Here is a 22,983-nt window from a genome sequence, read left to right as displayed (position 1 = left end):
AACTTCATCCTACTTCAAAAGTTTAAATGAAACAAACAAACAAACAGACAAAGTAGTATACAATAATGGTTTCTAATGCCTGACTCTTGCAGGAATGGAGAGTGGGGTGGGAAGGTATTACAAGGAGCCTTTCATTTATAAGCATATGAAATATCTCATACAGATCTGTAGGCTCACTTTCCAAATAAATTTATACGCTGATTAATAAAACTGAAATCCATTCAAGTGTAACTAAGTTCATGGTCATATGGGAATCTATAGTTGCTTTATAAATTCAACAGGAATCATCACATTGGGAACCCCTGCTAAACAGAAAGCAACAATATTCCACTTGTTAAACAATATACATCTCCTTAACAGAATTTACAGTGGCCTTTTTTATTTTAAAGATTCTACTAACAACAATGTCAAACTAGTTAGATGCCCTTGTCCATTAGCTGCAGCCATTAGAATGTTGCTTTGAGAAGGATTCTGAGGCCCTGTCTGGGCTGGGGAGGAAATGTCACATCAGACAATCGTTGGATAAACACTGTCGGCCTTGCCTTCGGAGGGAATAGGAAGTGAGGGAAGGGACACATGTATTTGACATCCAGGCCAGTGTCAGTTAATCATCTCAGATATAATGGTTAGTGGAGACCTGAGTTCTAACTCTGATTCTGTCATCACACTAAATTTATTGAAAGTCAAATAACTCATTCCAGGTTTCAACTGTGCCAGGCCTGAGAAAGAGGCATCCTGACTTCTGATTCAGAACAGAGGCGACTCAGACAGTGAATGCTGTGCTCCTGTAAAAGCCACTGGAGATACAATGGAACTGTCACAGAACTGGGGAGTCAACCCAAACCTCTCCATTTCACAGCTGAGGGGATTGAAGCCCAAAAGGTGGTTGGCCAAAGTCATACAAGGAGATAACAGGCTAAGGAATTTGCGTTCACCCACTGGAGAGCTTTCTACACAGCATGAGTCAAAATATATAGTTTTAAACTTTGACTCCATTAACTTGTCTTAGTTCTCTTTGGGACAATTCATAATATAAGGGCTATTGGTTTGATACTGTAAAAAAGTTCTCACTTCAAAAAAGTTCATGCCTCTCAACTACATGATGTATTAAATAAATTATAGCATTACTGCTGTTAAATAAAGCTATACTTTGTCACTTTTAAGTTTAGGAATTAAAAATGTTTCTTCAAAACATGATAAATTATACATGTGAGACTCTCAGTAAATATAAACCAAATAATAGTTGCCAATCTCCAGAGAAAATTAACACTATCCTACAAAATGTCAAAGTTTGCCCCACTTAGGACGAGCCTTTTTAAAAAATGAAATCTAAATTTAAAAAATTACCAAATGGGAAATACGTTGGTCATACAGTCTATCTAAACCTTTATAAGAATTAATAAGGGGTGGCAGAATCAGAAAATGACACAGCAGTGTTTTATATTTCTTAAACCACTTTCTTTGGTCAATTCATAAAATAATATGGAATTCCTTACCATTAACAAGAAAAGCATGTTTGAATACTTTTAGTGAAGAACTTTACCAGCCACAGAATAAAAGAAATCATAGTCTCTGTTTTGTTCCATATTGAAGATATTTCACAAGACTTTGCCACTGCAAGTCAAGAAAACATAGAAAATTAAGATCAAACATCTCACGATCCCCTTTACATTGGAGGTGTTATTTGTCCACAAAATGTGTGAGCAAAGTGTCTGAATCCTACTTAGAAAGGCTTCTGGTACTTTTATTCCCTGAGATCAATACACGGCTTTTATTGCATCTTTAGAATATCACAAATAAGTCTGAAGAATCATCTGGCATCTTGCTGAGCAACTCAGATCTTGTTCATCAGCCTGCTGAACTGTTCCTTTTTTAGAAACATAGATACCATCCAAAATTTTTCTGATATCCTTGTTTTTAACTGTTTTGGCTTACTGAATCAAAGCAGCTGAATTTGATACAAGTTCAATGTCGTTTCCTTCAAGAACTAACTCAACTTTCTGGGCTTGAGATACTGAGCAAGCAACGCCTGACCTCACCTGAACCCTGCAGATGTATTTTTTGCCCAAGAAATGTTTAATTTCAATGAGAGGACCACTCTCCTGAATAACAATGCTGATGAGGCAGTGCATATACACAAACCTCAGCTTGTAAGGGAAGGCCAGTGTAATCACGGTCCGTACTCAACAGTAGACAGTGCGAGCGGTAGTCAGTTCCTTTCTACTTCCCCACCAATTGTCAACTGGAGCCTCTTTTTCTTTCCAAGAGGACCAAGTTCTGGGTTGATGTGACTGAGCCCCCCTGCTGGGTGCCTCTGGAGGCCTTCACAATAATTGTACATCCTATTGCCATATTCTGGAATGTCAGCAGTCTGATTGCTGAGAATGGTCTCCACCTTCTCAGTAGATGTGTCAAAAAGGGAGGGCATTTGGTACTCTTGGAAATTCTGCTCCATCCATTTCACAGTGAGCCAAACAACTTGTGATGTGAATGGTACTTAGGAACTAACAAACTGGCTGAAATGTCCGTTCTTCCGGACTGGGAAGACATGAATTGATGTTTCAGGGAAGAGGGTGCGAAAGTGATCTCCTCAGAATCTTGGTCCTTACTCCAGAGAACACTCTCCTAACAACCTCCACACACTGGGTCAAACCATATCTCCCAACAAATGCAGAGGGACTACCTGCACACATCTGCCTTGGAGAAAGCTCCACAGGACATGGGTGCACTGTGTTATTCTTTGAAAGAAGACGGACAGCCTCGGAGCCTCAAAACAAGAGTCCCAGAAAAAAATATAGGAGCAGAACCATGAAAATACTGAATAAGTGGTCTTCTCTAAAATGTGCTGGGAAACACTGCATTATGTTCTATTAGTGGGTTACCATAACCATCTACAACTAGTTTCTGTTTAAATGAGAAAAAAGGTAAAGCCCTTAGGGTCGGTGAAAACCCATTTCCCCCACAATATTGACTTATGATACACCGATGACATGAAGACAACCCGACTGTGAGGAGTACAGCATTTTTATAATATTACGTGCTGTACACAGGCAGAGCTTTATAAATACTTTAGCTAAGCATTTTGAGGGTCTGTTTTACAACACTACCTATAAACAAAAAGTACTGGGCATAACATTTCTTTCATCAAATAAACCATTCTAATGTAAACTTCTGCCTCCCTCCTCATAATATTTGGATTATTTCATTGTTCTACCTCCTATTCTTCCAAACATATTCAGTCCAATGGAAAAACTACATATCATCTCCCTGTTCACTCTGTCTTCTGTGTAGCAATCTCATTACCTGCAGAACAACCACATGCAGTCGGAAAACCACTGAGGCAAACTCCAGGAAATGCAAACTGGCCATAAAACGACAGAGCTGACCCAAGTTTTCCCTTCAAATAATGAGGAAAGGGCTTATTAAGAGAATTAATTTTGCAAATCTGCAGCCTGAGACCCTTAATTGCAGAGAAATATTTCTGGTCATGTTAAATGTGCCTGGAGGTCTCACAAGTTTCCTTCTAATGCCTTTATGAAAAGTTCTGGTAGCTTCATATTTGCATTGCTAATTAATCTCTTTTATGATCTATTCAAAACATTGAGATTTAAATAGATTAATGTACAAACAGGCTATTTGAGAAACAAAGAAAAAACTACAGCTAGTATAGAGAAAAAAGATTTAACAAATTTTTAAAATACAAATTAAAATACAGTGCACCCTGGCTGGGTGGCTCAGTTGGTTGGAGCATCGTCTGGTACACCAAAAGGTTGCAGGTTCTGTCCTTGGTCAGGGCACACACCTGGGTTGTGGGTTCAATCCCCAGTTGGGGCATGGTATGGGAAGCAAAATATAAATGTTTCTCTCTCATATTGATGTTCCTCTCTCTCTTTCTCTCTCTCCCTTCCCCCATCCCTTCCTCTCTCTCTAAAAATCAATGGACATGTCCTCTGGTAAGAATTAAAAAAACAACAACAACAATGTAATAGCAATCGTCAGTTACTCAATCACTGACAACTGTAAGATAATATTCAGCATAGGCATTGGTTAAGTGAAAGATGTTTTAATAACATAATTCAATGTCAACTGGCAAAACCTTTCTTGATGACAATTTGGCAGTACTTACAAAAAGCTTTAAAATTACATGCTTTTGACCTATTTATTTAATTTCTAAGAATGTATCCTAAGAAAATGATCTGAAACATGAAAAAAATGTTCATATGTTTTTAATGGAAAAAACATTAGGAAAATGATTACCCTATATAGCACATAAAATGGAAATAAATGCCACCATCTAAGAAATTTATTAAGAGTTTTAATAACCTTACACCTGTTAAAATGACTACTATAAAAAAAAACCCTAGGAAACAACAAATGTTGGTGAGAGTGTACACTTTTATTGGTGCAAATGCAAAATGGTACAGCTGCTATGAAAAATAGTATAGCAGTTTCTCAAAATATTAAAAACAGAACTACCACATGACCCAGGCTCTAGGTATATCCCTACCTCTGAATATATACCCAAAAAACTGAAAGCAGGGTCTCAAAGAGACATTTGCACATCGATGTTCACAGCAGCATTATTCACAATAGCTAAGAGGTAGGAGCAGTCGGTGGATGGAGGATCAGTGGGTGGATGGGAAAACAAAATGTGGTATATGCATGCAATGGAATACTATACAGCTTTAAAAAGGAAGGAAATCTTGTCACCTGCTACAAAAGGAATGAACCTTGAGGACCTTATGTTAAGTAAAATAAGCCAGTCATAAAAGGTCAAATATTATTACACTTACTTAAGGCACGTAAAGCAGCCAAATTCATAAAGAGAGTAGAATGGTGGTTACCAGAGGATAGGGGAAGAGGGAAAAGGGGAATTGGTAAAGAGTTTCAGGTCTGTAAGGTAAAAAGGCTCTGTAATCTGTCTTATAACACTGTTAATATACTTAATACTACTAAACTGTACACTTAAAAATGCTTAAGATGGTAAATTTATTGATATTTTTTACCACAATAAAAAAAGATACAATAACTTGAAAAATGCTATTACAACATTTGGTTGGGGAAAGGATGCAAAAAAGCATAGATAATATGTAATTTAAAATATTTTTAAACTTCATAAATACATTTTCCCATGACGTTAACATTATGGGTCTCCTTTGTGAGATTTTTCTTTACATCCTTATACTTTCCTTATTTTCATTTTTTCATATAGTAATCAACATTAATTTTTATAATCGAATGTAATGTTTCTGAGCTAATAGCTTCAGAATTGCCTTATAAATTCTCCATACCATTTAAAATAGAAAGGGCAGATACACAGCTTCCCAGACAAGAAAAAACTAAAGGAGTTCATCATCACCAAATCATTATTATATAAAATGTTAAAGGGACTTATTTAAGAAAAAGAAGGTGATCAAAACTATGAACATTAAAATCCCAATAAGTATATATGTATCAACAACTGAATCTAAAAAACAAACTAAGCAAACAAAAAGAACAGAGACAGAATCATGGATATGCAGAGTGTTTTGATGGTTGCCAGATGGGAGGGAGGTTTGGAGGAGTGGGTGAAGAGGTGAGATGATTAAGAAGTACAGACAGGTAGTTACGGAATAGCCATGGGGGAGTAAAGTACAGTGTAGGAAATGAAGTAGCCAAAGAACTTACATGCATGACCCATGGACATAAACAATGATGGGGGGATTGCCTGAGGAAATGGGGGGTGCTGGATGGAGGGGGGCAAAGGGGGAAAAATCAGGACAACTGTAATAGCATCATCAATAAAATATAATTTAAAAAACTAAACAAATTTCCCATGAGGACAACAGTTGTGAGAGAAAGGACTACTTTTGGGGAAAAACCCAAGATTTAAATATGGGCAAGAGAGACTACTGAGTATCTTTTCGGGGTTGTGCTATTTGTGGTAGAGCAGGTCCTCCAGGGATTACCTCTGACTTTTTTTCCTTTTAATTAGGCCAGTACCTATATAAGTAAAACTACAGAACTCTGATGAACAAAGTCAAAGAACTAAATAAATGGAGAGCCATTCCCTGTTCATGGGTAAGGAGACTCAATATTGTCACAATGTCGATTCTTCCCAACTTGTCACATCCATGTCTCCATATTATCTACAGCAATCATGGGTAGAATAACAATGGAAGAATTAAATAGTTGACAGGGACAGTATGGCCCAAAAAGCCTAAATTACTTACTATCTGGCACTTTACAGAAAAAGTTCTATATCCCGTATTCTAAGCTATTATGCTGTTCATTTTACTTATCTCCACCCAATGATATTTCCCCTACAAAACAAAACTTAAAGTAAATAACCTCTTCTACTTTCTTTCAATGGCAGTCATACAAGATTGTTGTCTTAAAACAATAGTGTGTTGCATTTCTTTAAAAAAATATTCTGACTTCTGGTCAAGATGGAGTGCTAGTCAACATGACTCACTTCCTCGCATAACCACAGCAAAAATTACAACTAAACTACAAAACAACTACCACCCAGAACAATAAGAAAATCTAGCTGTATGGAAGTCCAACAACCAAGGAATTAAAGAAGTCACATTCATTCAGGTGAGTAGGAGGGGCAGAGATGAGAGACATCAAATGGGCTGGTCCCACACTCACATGTGGTGCATAAGAATCAGGAGAAATATCTTAGGAGCAAGGGATCCCAGTCCCACAACGATCCACCCAGCCCAGGGTTCCAGTGCCAGGAAGACAGGTCCCCTAAATTCTGGCTGTAAAAACCAGTGGGGGTTGGGAGCAGTGGAGGAAACTGGAATTTTCAGGCATCTCCTCTTAAAGGGAATGCAACGGACTTAGGACTTATGCAGACTCACTCCCTTTGAGCTCCAGCATTGGGGGATAGCTTGAAGGGCACCAGTGGCATCTGGGGAAAAACTGAAGTATCTGGCATCAGGGCGAGTGCTGGGGGAGAGCTTGCCCCCAGACAAAACTCCAGAGGCCAAGAAGTGGCCACTGTTCCTTTTCTGAGCCCTCTCCTACACAGAGCCACAGAGTGGGTAGCACCATATCTAAGACTCCATCAACCTGGTTCACAGAGGTTGTCCCACACTGGCGATTACCTAAAACTCTGTCCCACCCAACATACAGTGTACTCTTCTACTTTAGGCCATGCTACTAAGACAGGAGGTCAAATCAGCTCTACCTAATACATAGAAACAAACACAGGGAGGCTGCCAAAATGAAGAGACAAAGAAATATGGCCCAAATGAAAGAACAGATCAAAACTCCGGAAGAAGAACTAAACAAAATGGAGATAAGCAATCTGTCAGATCCAGAGTTCAAAATACTACTTATAAGGATGCTCAAGGAACTTAGTGAAGACCTCAACAGAATAAAACAGACCCAATCAGAAACAAAGGATACACTGACTGAAATAAAGAACAATTACAGGGAAACAACAGTAGGGCGGAGGAAGCTGAGAATCAAATCAGTAATTTAGAACATAAGGAAGCAAAAAACAACCAATCAGAACAAGAAGAAAAAAAGAATCTAAAAAAAACAGGACAGTGTAAGGAGCCTCTGGAACAACTTCAAACATTCCAACATTTGAATCACAAGGATGCTGGAAGGAGAAGTGAAAGAGCAAGAAATTGAAAACTTATTTGAAAAATAATGAAAGAAAACTTCCCTAATTTGGTGAAGGAAACAGACATACAAGTCCAGGAAGCACAAGGAGTCCCAGACAAGATGGATGCAAAGAGGAACACACCAAGCACATCATAACTAAAATGCCAAAAGTTAAAGAAAAAATCTTAAAAGCAGCAAGAAAAAAGCAGATAGTTACCTACCAAAGAGTTCCCATAAGACTGTCAGCTGATTTCCCAAAAGAAACTTTGCAGGCTGAAAGGGACTGGCAACAAATATTCAAAGTAATGAAAAGCAAAGACCTACAACCTAGATTACTCTAGCCAGCAAAACTATCATTTAGAAAGGAAGGGCAGATAATGTGCTTCCCAGACAAGGTAAAGCTAAAGGAGTTCATCATCACCAAGCCATTATTACATGAAATGTTAAAGGGGCTTCTTTATAAACAAAAGAAGATCAAAACTATAAACATTAAAACAGCAATAAATTCACAACTACCAACAATTGAATCTAAAAAACAAACTAAGCAAACAAGCAGAACAGAAACAGAATCATAGATATGGAGATCATTTGGATGGTTAGCAGTTGGGAGGGGAGGGGGGAGAGAGGGGAATAAAGTATAGAGATTTAGAAGTATGAATTGGTAGGTACAGATTAGGCAAGGGGATGTTAAGAGCAAGTATAGGAAATGGACAAGCCAAAGAACTTATATGCACAACCCATGGACATGAACTAAGGGTGGGGGGATTGCCAGAGGGAATGGAGGGTGCTAGGTAGAGGGGGATGAATGGGGGGAAATTGGAACAACTGTAATAGCATAATCAATAAAATATTTTTTTAAAAGAAAAAACAGAATAGTCCAATGGTAAAGATTTAAACTATATATCATATTCTTTGAGAAAAAAAGAATATGCTTTTGAAGAACCTACAGATATGAAATAACTAGCAAAGCCCTACTATAAAAAAGCAATTATTTCATGATGTTCAGAATTTTTAAATATGGCTATTTTCCAAGACTCAAAACTAAAACACCTTCCTCCGTAAGAACTTTTTCTCCTTTTATGGAAGCTAAAACCTGATTTAACAAAAACGTTTAGGCCAAGAAACTAAACAAATCCAAGTATCACTTAATGATTCTATATGTTGTATATTTTCTACAAGAATTTAAACTGTACATTCATGCACTGCACGTATATAACACTTAAACTGCTCTCTATAAGTTATCTGAATAACCCAACCTACTTGCTCTTCTCCAAAATATGTATATGTTTTTCTAAATATGTATACACAAACAGATTTAGTAAATTTTATCTATACATTCTGTTTACAAAATCAGCTTTTCTGTCTCTAGTGATCAGATAGGTCCATGGCATTATTTTCATCTTAACCAGTTTACAACAAACAGAGAGATTTGTACCATGAGATCCAGGCTGTGGGAAATTATGTGAGACAAATAGGGTTCTCCTCTCAAGTAATTTGCAAGGGAAAATACTGCATGGCTTTAGAGAGGCCTAAGGGACACATCAAAAACTGTGACATGAAACTTACTGAAATCCTGAGTTGAACAAACTTTTTAAAAAGTGAAGGGTAAATTTGAAAACTGATGAGGTGTTTGGTAATTTTAAAGAAATAATATAAAAATTATTACGGGTTTAAGAGTGGTATTTTAGCCCTGGCTGGTGTAGCTCATTGGATTGAGTGCCAGTCTGTGAACCAACGGTTGGCTGATTCAATTCCCAGCCAGGGCACATGCCTGGGTTGTGGGCCAGGTCCCCAGTGGGGGGTGCACAACAGGCAACCACACATTGATATTGCTCTCCTTCTCTTTCTCCTTCCCTTCCACTCTCTCTAAAAATAAATAATTAAAATCTTAAAAAAAGAGAAAGTGGTATTTTAGTTATGTTTTTCAAAAGAGTCCTGATTTCACCCTGGCTGGTGTTGCTCAGTGGATTGAGCACTGGCCAGCAAATCAAAGGGTTGCCGGTTGATTCCCAATCAGGGCACATGCCTGGGTTGCAGGCCAGGTCCCCAGTAGGGGGTGCTTGAGAGGCAACCACACACTGATGTTTCTCTCCCTTTCTTTCTCCCTCCCTTCCCCTCTATTTAAAAATAAAAATAAATAAAATCTTAAAAAAAATAGACTCCTGGTTTTTTTGGACATGAATGCTAAAATATTTACAGAGGAAATTATAAGATGACTGGAATATGCTATAAAGTAATCCCAGAGTTGATGGAAAGTAGTTGGCAGTAGATATGAAAGATCAGTCATAAATTGGTAATTGGTGAAGCTGTGAGTATATGGAGAATTCTCGTACCTGCTATATTAGTAATTCTACATGTATGTAGGAATTTTTCAATGATACAGCTCTTTAAAAAATCTTCATGCTCATGCTACTTAAAACAAGAAAAGTAGGGATAAAAAGCAGTAAGTGTGAGGGGGAGTTATTTTAGGAAGACTTGAGGGTGTCCTGAAGCACATTTGTCAGGTGTCATTCGTTTTTAAATTTTGGATTTTCATCTTAATAATCAGCAAAGTCTATTGGCATAATTTGTTACATGGTATCATAGGATGAACTTTAAATGACTCCCCTCCACTATCTTTTCAGGGTGAATAGAACCATATGGTAAGATAGCACTCTCGTAATGGTGTTGCATTATATGGTCATCGGGAGAATACCCATGATCGGCCTGACCTAATCGGGTGAGGCCATAAATGACCCTTTTCTCTGACTGATTGCAGAGAAGAAAAGTCAGAGAAATGTGCTCCAGCTAGTCTGGAAGAAGGCAGACATCCATTGCCAATGTGGGCCACCTGGCATGGAATGTGGGTGGCCTTCAGGAGCTAAAAGCAGTCCCTGGCCAACAGGTAGCCGTCCTCAGTCCTACAGCCATGAAAAAATAAATTCCGCCAACAGCCAGTGAGCTTGGAAGAGTCCCTGAGCCCCAGTTGAGAACTGCAGCCTTGGCTGACTCGTGAGCAGACCCTGAGCAGAGAACCCAGCCATAGCACGTCGGACTTCTGACCTGGTGGGAGTTTTAAGCCACTAAATTTGTATCAATTCGTTATGCAACAATAAAACTAATATGCCTGGATAAGCATCTTTTACCTGAATAGTACCACAGCACTCGAAGCCTACCTCTGCACGCGAGTTTATGATCCCGCAGGTGCCAAGTGAGTACCTACACATTCGACAATCTAACTTCCCATGCAGTGTTTCTCAAAGGGTCACTAATCGAAATTTGGGAAACTTTCAGTTACATAATCCCTTATAAGTAAAATATCTCTTTTCCAACACACATAGTTAGCTTTACAGGCAAGATTACATACTTGAGTGCTTTTTACAGCGTAAAGGCTTATACAGCAGAAAAGTCCTGCAAAATAATTGAATGGAACAAGTTTAAAGCAAAGTGTGCTACAGCTGAATGTATCACCAAAACCTTAGCCTATCCTATCATCACAGCAGGTATAAAATAATGCAAAGCTTTCTACCCTTTAATACCTGCCCTAGCTCACAATTAGAAGGTATAAGAAAAATATAAACCAGATTCCACTACAATAAAAATTTCTTTATAACAGTTTCCCGTGTCTTAGGTGGTCCATAAGCACTAAGGAATTATTACAACTATTCTTTGTTCATGATATACTTCTGTTTATTTAGAGGAATAATTGAGATATACATGAGGAAAAGAAATGGAAAAATCATAGGTATTATCCCTAAGGTTCTAAAATTATATTTCTAAAGTTTAACTTAGTCTGATTGTTGTTTTTTTTTCAAATAACAGCTTTATTGAGACAATTCACATACCATAAAATTCATCCATTTACAATGTAGAGTTCAGTGGGTTTTAGTCAGTACCCTCCCTCTGCCCCACCTAATTCGTGGTTTCGCTTTCTGTGGTTTCAGTTACCAACAGTAAACCGCGGTCTGAAAATATTGAATTGCCCCAACCACTGACATCATCTGCTCCTGACACTCAACCATCAACACGCTCAAAGCAGATGGATCCCCCTCCTGACAGATCGTCAGGAGGCCGATGGTAGCATCCCAGGCTACATCACAATACCTGGTCACTCACCTTACTTCTCATCACCAGGCATTTTACCACCTCATAGCACAAGGTTGAGTACAGTACAACGAGACAGTATGAGAGACACATTCACATAACTTTTACTACAGTGTATTTTTATAATTACTCTATTTTATTATTAGCTGTTGTTAATCTCTTACTGTGCCTAATTTATAAATTAAACGTTATCACAGGTATGCATGTATAAGAAAAATACATAGTATGTTTAGGGTTGGTACTATCTATGGTTTCAGGCATTCTCGGGGGGAACCTGAAACATGTCCCCTGTGGATAAGGGAGGACAGATGTCTATCTACAAACTGTGTAACCATTACCCCTAATTTTAGAATATTTTCATTGCCCTATAAAGAAGCCCTGTAAGACTTTTTAATTTGTCATTCTTTCTTTAATAGTATGTCAAGCTAACAGATTTTTCTCTAGCACTAGAAAGCACTGACCATCTGGGACACAAAATCAGCATTTAGGGATGAAAAAAACTGAAGGGCCCTGACTGGTGTCACTCAGGGGATTGAGTGCTGGCCTGGGAACCAAAAAGTTGCTGGTTCGATTCCCAGTCAGGGCACTTGCCTGGGCTGTGGGCCAGGTCCCCAGTTGGGCACATGTGAGAGACAACCGATCAATGTATCTCTCGTACATCATTGTTTCTCTCCCTTTCTTTCTTCCTCCCTTCCCTTCTCTCTAAAAATGAATAAATAAAATCTTTTTAAAACTGATAGAAGATTTGCTCTGTAGGCATAACAATTAGTAGAAAAGTGTGATTTGTGATTGTAGAGTATTGCGTCCTATAACTAATGCTGTGAATATTCCTTTGAAAACACGAACATGATCCAAAAAAGCAAAACATGAAACGACTTGCCAGTGGAAGCAACTGAGTCTTTCACTGGGGAGACTCTTTGCCTATTGCACAATGTAGTTTGTTTGTTTCTGAAGCTGACAACAGAGCATGATCTGAGCTTTGGTTAAGTAAAACAGGAGTTCTAGATTCCAAAGGAAAAGACCTGGGATTTAGAACAGCATTCTGAAATGTTCACGCTCAACATTTAAACATTTTTTGACATTTTAAAACGAATGATGTTTTAAAATGTTGCTTTCATGGTTTATGAGATAGTCCATAAAATGACCAGTATAATATTTTCCCCCAACACTTACTCATTCCCTTGCCTCTGCTATGCTTGATAGAAATCTGGATCTAAAATTCTAAGCAAAATCCAAGTGAAAGGAGCCATTTTATTCTATTTCCCATGTTTGGCAGTTACAACGCTAGGACTCTATTCAAGAAGGAAATTTGCAAGAAACAAAACTACCCCATGTTTACGATGCCAGGGAGAAAAGTGTGATGGGAAACTCCCTGAGTTAAACTTAACTGCGAAATATTTAGATCCTTCCTAGAGAATTTTCTAGAATAGAAGCTAGTAAGAGAGCACTAACCACTACTGTCCCACCTACTTCCTCTCCAGGGCCCTCATGGTGTTTGTCATTTGGGACAGGGTGGTCTGCTTCCTTAGCTTTGAAACAATAGGTTAATATACAAATTGAATCCTCTCAGGGAACCATCTCGGAAAAAAAGATCACTTCCACAAGCTTTTCAGTAAAGCCTGAAAAATATAATACAGCTTCCAGGTTATTAGAAGCATCAGGTTCCATGTATCAGATAATACACAATATACCACAGGTAAATGAGCAATCTCTTTTCACAAATGCAAAATTCTAGAAACGTTAAAGAAAAAATTCAAGCCAAAGTGGAGGTAAAATTTTTAAAAACAAAAAATTTAACCAGGCAACCATGGGCCCAGCACACATCTGTGACTACAGCCACACTTCCCACAGGCAGGATCCTTGCTTGCTCTTCCCACTAGCTCCCAGTCCTGGCTAAATATCAGTTACCTGCGGAGCTCGAGGTATCCTGGAGGTTGGGCCCAAACCACAGATCTACTGAATCAAAACCCTTAGGCATCTCCTTTTAAAATCCACCACGAACAAACGTGCACACCCAGGACGTAGAACAGACACAGCCGTGGGGCAGAGGCACCCACCATCCCTTCAGAGGTCCCACCTCTCCCTCTGAGAAGCGACTCAGGTTTACCTTTTAACCGAAACCCTGTGCTTCCCCAGGCGTTATCTTTGCATGAGTTCCTCAGGAACTGAGCTTGGGTTGGTTAATTGAAACTTCACAACATTCTCCGTTTGGACCCTGAAAATCTTATCAATGTTTTTCTGAGAGGCAAGGCAAGTCTGAGTGTTGCCAAAGCCCAAGTTTTGGAGTTTTAAAGACTTGCTTGTGTTAAGGGTGAGAAAAAAAAGGAATGTCACTCTGTTAATCCTTTTCAGAGCTCTTCCCACACTGCTGATTTAAGATAAGCTGTCATTTTTAAAGGCTGCAGGCTCTTTTTTCTTTTTTTAAACATTTTGGCCTTTGGCAATAATGACAGAGATGACCTTTCCTTTCCCCAAAGCTTCATCTTCCTTACCCACAGATAACATTACGGATCCACCAACACAGGCCCCGGGCTTCAAAGCTGTTTACCCACTAGCCCTGGTGGGCTTGCCCTGACCCAGCATCAGTGTCTCACAGAGTCCCCTGTTGTGACCGAGGACATGTCCTGAAAATGTGGCTGGCCTCCCAGGCAGTGGTCATGGAAGAATGGAGAAGTGACCCCAAACGGCCTAATCCACTGACCTTTACTTTGCTCTAACCAACTGCCCAAATAAATAAAAACAGCAGGGTAGCTGGGCTTCCCAGATGAATTCCAATTTATCCCTAAATATCCAAGCTTGGTCCAGTGTTTAAAGTTCTCGGACCATCTAAAATCTGTCAACTGGCTCTCAACTGAGGCTGATTTTGCCCCCTCCCCGGGGGGCATTTGGCAATGTCTGGATATGTTTGGTTGTGACAGCTGGGGGAAACGTTGCTACTGGCATCTAGTGGGCAGAGGCCAAGGATGCCGCTGGACATGTACTGTGCATGGCACAGCCCCGCACAGCAGAGGGCTATCCAGTCTAAAATGTCCACAGTGCTGAGGTTGTAAGATCCTGGGGTGGGTCATCTGCCAGGCCCTCTGCTGGATAAATGTTTGAAGAGACTCCCGTCACAACTTAATGTGGCTTAAAACAGGGACCACAAACCCAAATGCCTTTGAGGGCCAAGGAGCTAGAGAAATATCACGCAAACAGAGTGGCTGTGTATGAGCACTACGGTGCGGTGAGGTCTGCGACAAATCCGCGCGTACATGCTCGCTAAGATCGCTCCGGTTTTACGAATAACACTGTGCTGGCCAAAGAAAATATGACAACTGGATGCATCTATTCCGTGTACCACCAGCGGTCAAACTCTGGTTTAAAGAGAATTACCAGCTTAAACGGCACTAGACGATCCCTCAAACACACTGCCCAGCCTCCTCACACGGGCCTTTCCGAGCGCCAACACTGGAGAAGGTGACTGGAAGCGGTTCCGTCAAGGAGAACACACTACAGATCAGGCCTGGAGGGCTTAGCTCCAGCCAAGAACAGGGTCTCAGGTATGCTGTGCGGAGAACCGTGGCCAACTGATCTCCATTCTAGGGAAATCCAGTGGATAGTACGCCAACATTACACAGTGCCACATGAGTGAAGTCATTATTTTAAGGTGCTGCCTTTCTCATAAAATTTTAGAATTTTCACATTGTTTCACAGAGGAAGAAACAGAGGCCCAGGATGTTAAAGGAACTGCCAAGATTACCCAAACCTGAACCTAAAATCAACTGGTGGTGTTTCTCTGTTCTTGGAGCAATTGCAAAGCAGCAACCAAAGGCAAAGGGATTTCATTCAAGGTGTCAAACATTTGTGACTAAACTCTCTACCAACGTAAATAAGTTATATGTTTAATTCTAACCTACTCAGCATCATCCTCTTTCCTCATCAGAAAAGTCATTGACATGTTTGCCCCAAATCTGTGTTTTAAGTTCTCTCATCCACATAATGGAAACATTTAAAGCAAGTTAAACCTCTCCGGCCCTCCTTTTGTACCGGGCGGTAGGGAGGAAAGCCCAGTCAGCAGAACACAAGACGGAAGCGCCATCCGAGTCTCCCCGCGCGCATGCATGCTTTCTGCTGGAGGAATTCCTGGCCCGAAGAGACAGTATAAACAAAGACAATCCAGTGGGAAACAAGTGATAAGATAAGTGAAACCCAGTAACTCCCTCGTCCTCCCTTCCACTGACTTCCCCCAACTTGTTCCATCAGAAAAACAACCTGAGTGCTGGAGAATTGAAATGTAAACCTTCCCCTCTCTGTGCTACACAGCTCCCCACCTGTTAGGCTAAAGGGAAAGGTGTGTTCCTCTGGAAGGTCAGAGACTGTGGCTCCCCTTACATGGAACCTGGAAGCCGGGGGACAGCAGTCTTCTTGTCTTGGGGGCACCAAGAGAGCCGCAGCTCACTGGTCCTCCAGACTCACGTTACAATGCAAGGGCTGTAGTAGGAAAAGATGGAGTATGAGAGAAAGGAAGCTTCGGTCACAGCCTGAAAAGAAACTGGGTTAAACTAAAAATAACATATATTTTTTAACATTTTAAATCAATCTCTTAGCAGAAAATGTCGCAGGCAAGGCAGTTTCTTGCTACAGTTCCTGGAACTTCTGTCGTTGCAAGTGTCACCTTCTCACAGAATGTCAAGCTCTAAATGTCCAAGTGGGTGGCAGAGGTTTTCCAGTCCCATCCAATCTCTATTCTTGATTTAAAAAACAAAAATATAATAACAAGCCATTCATTTAACCTTCCGAAAACACGATGCAACTTCAGCCATCAGTTTCAACTCTCAACTCTAGCACCCCGACTTTTCATTCCACACCCTGACTTTTAGTCTGAATGGCCACTAAGTGCTGGCCAAAGTGGGGGGGGGGGGGGGGACTACCTCCAATGCAACTATGACTGCCACATACAAACATAATAGGAAACAAATGTTTTTGTTATTTCTTTTGCCACCATCATCCTAAATCAACTACTAATGAGGTAACTGCAAATGCATTTAAACACAAATAAATGACCTTGGATAGAACCATAGGACATTTTCTGTATCCACAATTTCACCAGCTACCAAGAAGAAAGTAGAAAATGCAAAAAGATCCTTCAATGGTTAAATCTGTCCTTTTCATTTTCTTTAACTTTTTACAATAAGTTTAGTAATACATTCTCGGGATTTAGGAGGGCCCCAAGTCTAACCCTATCATAGAGCTTCAGATTCTAACTTAACTTGTCTCTAGACATGTCACTGCTTGGTTTTACCAACTCTCTAAGAAACAAATACAGATTTACACCTAGACACACAGGAACAGTCTGACTCACCCTGTGAGTGATGTTGACCACCACCCCTCACTCTTCTTCTTCTAAAGTATGCATCTGCAAAAGCTTTATGAAAGGAGAGTAAAGACCAGAAGTGGCACCAAAACACCCCCTAACGACCTCAGGCATAACCCAAGAAAGGAAAAGACACGTTACGGGGCTCTGACAAAGTTTTAGGAGGGGTCCCCTAATCCTGACCCTCTCTTCCCAGATGAATACCTGTCAGACGCATATAGTTCCTTGGCAAACTGCTGGCACAGCCTTGCCTCTCAATCCATGGAGTCTGAAAAGAGTAAGACCTACATCGCTTCATTTTATCATCTGGCGCCATTGTTTGCTGCTAGTGGTGATGGCTATTGCACTGACATATCCACATTGTCCTGTCTACTCTCTTTTGTAACCAAGAGCATGGTGAGTTAAAGAAAAAAAAAGTTGACTAGGATTACAGGTGCAGTTTGTGGCTCCAAAACAAGTCAAACTAAGCCATGCCCTTGACCTGAATTTTACGTCACTAACAAACAGAGCTTAGCCAACAAGCCAGAATAGAAGAATCCATCTCAAAAACAAAAGATGGACATCTGTCTTGCCCACACAATCCCCAATGCTCGGATCTGGGCTATCTTCTCTTAAAAGTCTAAATTCAGAAAGTCCATCAGATGGGCAACATTTGCCAATGTCACAGATTTTTTTTTAAATGAAAAGGACAAAGACCCATTTAATAGGTGACCCTAATAGTGTACCTGGCAGAAACACAGGCAACCTTCAACTTCAATCCTGGTGCAATATATAGAACAGAATGAGCTGAGGTTGTCACTGAAGGTGCATGACATACTTAGGAAGTGTAACAAGATGAATGGAAAAATAAAAAAGCTTCTGAAATTAATGTCTGGTGAATGAATGTTATGTTTGAGTAGCCGGATGACTAACAAGTCTTTTGTTGTTATTTTCCTTCCCTTGCAATATGCTGTTAGAGCATAATTTTCCTATTATTTCCCCGAATGACAGTTTTTTAGTGAATTGTCTTCATTAAATATTGCCAAAGTGATATAATATCCAGTTTTAAGCCAAAAGGAAAAGATCTATTGTAAGTCAGGAAATCGCACCAGCTACATTGGAAACTGAACTTGCTTCCCTAGTTTTCCACACTTAATTCACAATAATGACTATGTTTTAAAAGAATTGCAATTGTGTATTTGGCACCAAATTTGCTCCACTGCAAAAATAAATAAAAGTCCTTCTTCTGAGGCAGGAGAAAAAAAAGTTTAGTTTAATATCTAAAGATACCCAATATTAGATTACGTGGTTGACTACTGCTAAAGTTTTCAGTATTTTCTCTTCAAAATAGCGTTTACAATTTATGTTAAAAGACAACAGGGAAGAAGGAAGCTAAGAAGTTATGGGAGTCTTAACTCACTAGGCAGGCTCTGCGGCCCTTTTCTGGATAAGGGCTTTCTTCAGATAAGGGATTCAACCTACTGAAAAGTTATCTCCGTTAATAAATAGGTCTAATGCTAGACAGGCTCCAAGTAGATTTGGAATATAAGCATTTCCATTTTCAAATAATATGCTTATCCTACACACAGCAAACAGAAGGGAGTTAAAAGTTTTCTCATTCAAATAAGCAAATGCAACATTTTTAACTTCATGCAACATTTTCTGCTCCAGAAAATCAGACTACATATAAGATACCACTCAATGTAGAAGCATTTTTACTCTCAATCAACCCAGCATTTATTGACCTAGCACTGTTTAGAATTAAGAGTGTTAAGGAAGTTGTGGTTCCCCCAACTTGACGGAGCAAAAAGAATATGTTGGAAAACTAGAAGCAAGACCAGAGTGTAGGGTGCAAAGAACTATGCTGCCTGGGTGCCCCACCTGGTCTGCTACCTACCAGCAGTGTGGCCTGAGCTAGGAAAAGTTCCTTAACTTCCTCAAGCCTCAATTTCCTCACCTGCAAAATGGTGATAATGGTACCTACTTCATACAGTTGCTGTGAGAGGGCAATGGTTAAGCTCACGTGAAGTATTAGGAAGGGCTTGGCACAAGGTAAGCACTTCACATACCTTAACTATTGGTTATCACATTAGCTGTAAGAGTTAAGCTGTGTGGTCAGCCTAAAGGCCCTAAGGAGGAAGGAGCAGAGGCGGGTGGTGAAAGCTGAAGGCTAGTCAGGGAAGGCTCCCTGGAAGCTGTGGCACTCCAGCTGAATCTGAAAGCACAAGGAGAATTTAGACACTCAGAAGAGTGCACACCCCAGCTGAGGGGAGCCATTATTGCAGAAATTCACAGACAGAGGTGAAAAACCAGGCATGCTTAATCATCAACAAGGACAATAAGCTCACCACGGCTGCTGAGGGTATATTTGGCAACCTCAGTTTAACGGAGGGAAGGGGCTCTGTATGCCCATCACAGTATTTCCAGGGTTGCCCCTGAACTCACTTTTGGACACGTATGCTATGAATGTAAACTCGCTGTGAAATGCTCAGTTCTCTGTTCCCCTGGATACCAGAAGATAAAAAGGTACTTTTTTTTTTTTTTTTGCTACAGAAATAGTCTGCTAGTCGAGTGGAATGTAGGTCACCAAAATCAACTTGCATCTCATCTTCATCTGTCCATCTTTCAGTGGGGGTGCCTTGGAGGAAGTTGGGTGAAGGTGGGGAGAGAGAGATCTATCCTTCAGTTCTAATCTCTATCAGCAGCTCTCAGCCATCCTGCTGAGACAGTGCACCTGCTAAGTGAATGTAACTTCAAGAGAAGTATCCTCAGCCCCGGCCTGGCCTGCCCCACCCTGCCCTGCCAACAGACAGAAACTGCCCTCCTTACCTATTTCTTAAATGTTACCTGTGCTATCAATTGCCTCCAAACTGAGTTCTTGGGAAAACCACTAAGAACTGCTGTGTTTAAAATATATATTCATTTAGAGGTTTTCCCCAATTACCAAGTTAGAAATTGTAATGTTAAAATAAGTGACAATAGTTCACAGTGTCTATTCAAAGAAAAAATCACAAATAAAATAGAAATTTGTTTTTCATTTTGACTGGTGCCCCCTCTAGAAATTAAACAAGGTGGCTAACATAACTTGGCAAAATCGCTTTGTTTCCTGCAACATAAGGGACAGACTTAACACTTGGAAATACCAGGGGCATGACATGAAGCTGGGGGGCGGAGTGGCGGGGGGGCGGGTCCCACAGAAGTTACAAGCTCTCTGATTAGCTCCTGAATCAAACACCTGAAGTTCTCAGTGGTACCAAGCTCTGTTGGAAAAGCTCACTTCCCCTCATCCAACAGCTATAACTTTTTAAGGGATTTCACAGAACTCGAGATTCTCAAGCCAAAACCACTCTTTATACCATCCCCCAAACATTTACAAAATGAAACACTCTCAATCTTAACTATATTTTGTTGGTAAACACCTGATTTGGTCTGATGACCATGCTACCACCAACAAAAGCAGCCTTCTAAACAAAGTAGCTCACATAAAACCACATGCAGACACAACACACACGTTCGTAACAGCCAGAGCGTGTCCACAAAGCAAGCAAGCCAGAATTCAAATTCCTTGGCACCTACTCACTGAGCTCCTGTAAGCACCACCCAAGGACATAACCCACCACACCCTCTTCACCATCACACCTCCTCACTAATTCATACTTCTGAAAACCCACAGAACCCGACTCACCACATGGTAGCAGAATGTTGCAAATACTGGACAAATGTCTCCCACCCTGTTCCTCCCTCGGGTCAGCCCAGAACAAACTGATCCTGCTGAGAACAACCCTATCCCAGAGAGAGCACTATTGTCGGGCTTTGCTACCCAAAGGGTGCCCCAGGAGCCATTGGTGGCCTGGCAAAAGCTTCCAAGTATCTTTGTCTTAGTGTCTGTTCTCCTGTCATTCACCTCCTGGGAATGTTATCTGGGCCAAGGATAGTACAATGGAGAGAAATCTAGAAATGTCTGGTCTGGGGTAATAAGAATTGTATTAAAAATTACAGGGGCCCTGGCCAGGTAGCTCAGTGGGTTAGAGCATAGCCCTGATGCACCAACATTGCAGGTTCGATCTCCGATCAGGGCACTTACAAGTATCAACCAATGAATGCGTAAGTAGGTGGAACAACAAATCAATGTCTCTCTCCTCTCATTTTCTCTCTCTCTCTCTCTTTCCCTCTCTCCCTCCCTCCCCTCTCTTCCTCTTTCTCTCCAAAATTAATAAATAAAAACTTTTTAAAAAGAATTATAGAGGGAAAATTCTGTATGGGTGAATGTATTCTAAAAGCAAATAATTACAAAATATGTCTATTTCAAACACATAGAAGGGCCTTTTATACTTCAAGTCACAGGTGACACAGGAGTTTTAGTTTATGCTGAGATGAAACGGCTTGACAGAAAGCTAAGAGGAATGTTACAACTGATGACAGAACTATCCGTGGAAAGAATACAGATCTTGGATCTCCCGTCATGGCTCTACTACTCAATATTGATTCCGCAAATATTTGTTAAGTACCACATGGACAAGCACTGATTTAAATGCCGGAGAGGCAGGGATAGACAAGACAAAGACCCTGCTCTCAAAGACCTTGGAGGAGTGGTGAAAACTCCATACATGGGAATTGGTGTCAGAATTATAGGGAGACAGGAAGTAAATAGATAAAAGAGATTTTTGTTTCAGCTGATAATCTAGGACAAAACCAGAGAGAGTAAGTGACAACTTCTGATTTCTGTTTCCTCATGGGGAAATATCTACCTATTTAAAAGGAGTCAGTGAATGTCAACCACCTGGCACATAGCACCCCCAAGCACTGACCTACTCACAAAGGCACGTGTATAGATGCTCACAGATACACACCCCCCCTTAACAGCAATATCTGGGATAACACACCTTGGTATGAAATGAGAGCAGAAGAGAAACAAAATACTTGTGTAATCAATTATACTTAATGCAACTAAGTTGCAAATAACTGCATTCAAAAAAGGCAAAATCTAAACAATTAATTCTAACATAAAAGAACAAATAGAAGTCCATATACTGAAATAATAGTAGTAGTAGAAATAATATAATAGTAACATGTCTTGCCTTGCCCACTTTAAAGGCTTGCCATGAATAGCAAGGTTATTTTGCCATACACATGAGGCTCAGAGATATTAACCCAACGCCACAGTGTTAGAAGCTGCATTTAAACTCTCATTTCAGATTTCTTTGAGAAAAACAAAAGACAATGACCAAGTCCTTCTTAAAGTCACAAAATTTTCTACCTAGAACCAACCTTAGGAAACCCTCTGTACTCTTCTCCCCACACCAACCATGACTGAGGTCCCCAGACAAGGGATTAACCCCACAGTGGGTAGCCAGTAGTGCCAGAGGCAGCCTAGGGCCCAGAGCAGGCTTCCTAGATCCCAGGCCAGCTTGCTTCACTCTCAAGAACCTGAATCCTCTAGGCAGGCTTTTAGATTTTATCAGAACCACAAGGGATGGCAGTGACTTCCAGAATTCAATTTCCGTTATTACTTGTCCATAAAAACTTCCAGTGAGTTGTACCTAAGTCAAATCAAGGACCTTTACTGGTGGCCAGGGAGCTCTCTTCCAGTAGAACAGAGGGCTCCCTCGTGGGGAAGGTACCTCCAACACTATAATACACGGTACTAGGAAAATGAAGTAACTAGCCTGAAAGGGGAAAAGATATCTTTCAATTGTAATTTTCAGATATGCCTCAGGAAAAAGGCTCCAAACAATTACTTCTGGGAAGGGAAGTGAAAAGACAGGCATGGGCACTCTGAGAGGGAAAGGGGCTAAGAACTGTGTCCAATCCATTTACACGAAAATGGATAGAACCCCAGGGCTGTGAAACCGGTGAGGAGGAAAGAGCAGCTGGGCCCAGGGCGAGCATTTGACCACTCTCACTGGCCACTCCCTCCCAGCTGCCCGCAGAGCCACATCGAATTGAAACAGCAGTGAGAGCAGTTA

The 22,983-nt window shown here is 40.5% G+C and overlaps 1 protein-coding gene across 4 annotated transcripts in view; it reads right to left on the bottom strand.

Annotated features, from left to right (window-relative positions):
• DAAM1 (dishevelled associated activator of morphogenesis 1) overlaps positions 1 to 22,983 on the bottom strand; it is a 155,792-nt gene that overhangs the window by 131,346 nt on the left and 1,463 nt on the right. The window lies entirely within an intron of this gene.

This window comes from Phyllostomus hastatus, unplaced genomic scaffold (genome assembly GCF_019186645.2).
Source record: "Phyllostomus hastatus isolate PE091 unplaced genomic scaffold, TTU_PhHast_1.1 phas_scaffold_501, whole genome shotgun sequence".
Lineage (NCBI taxonomy): Eukaryota > Metazoa > Chordata > Mammalia > Chiroptera > Phyllostomidae > Phyllostomus > Phyllostomus hastatus.
Note: the sequence above shows the minus strand (reverse complement) of the source record. Positions and strands in the feature narration are given on the sequence as shown.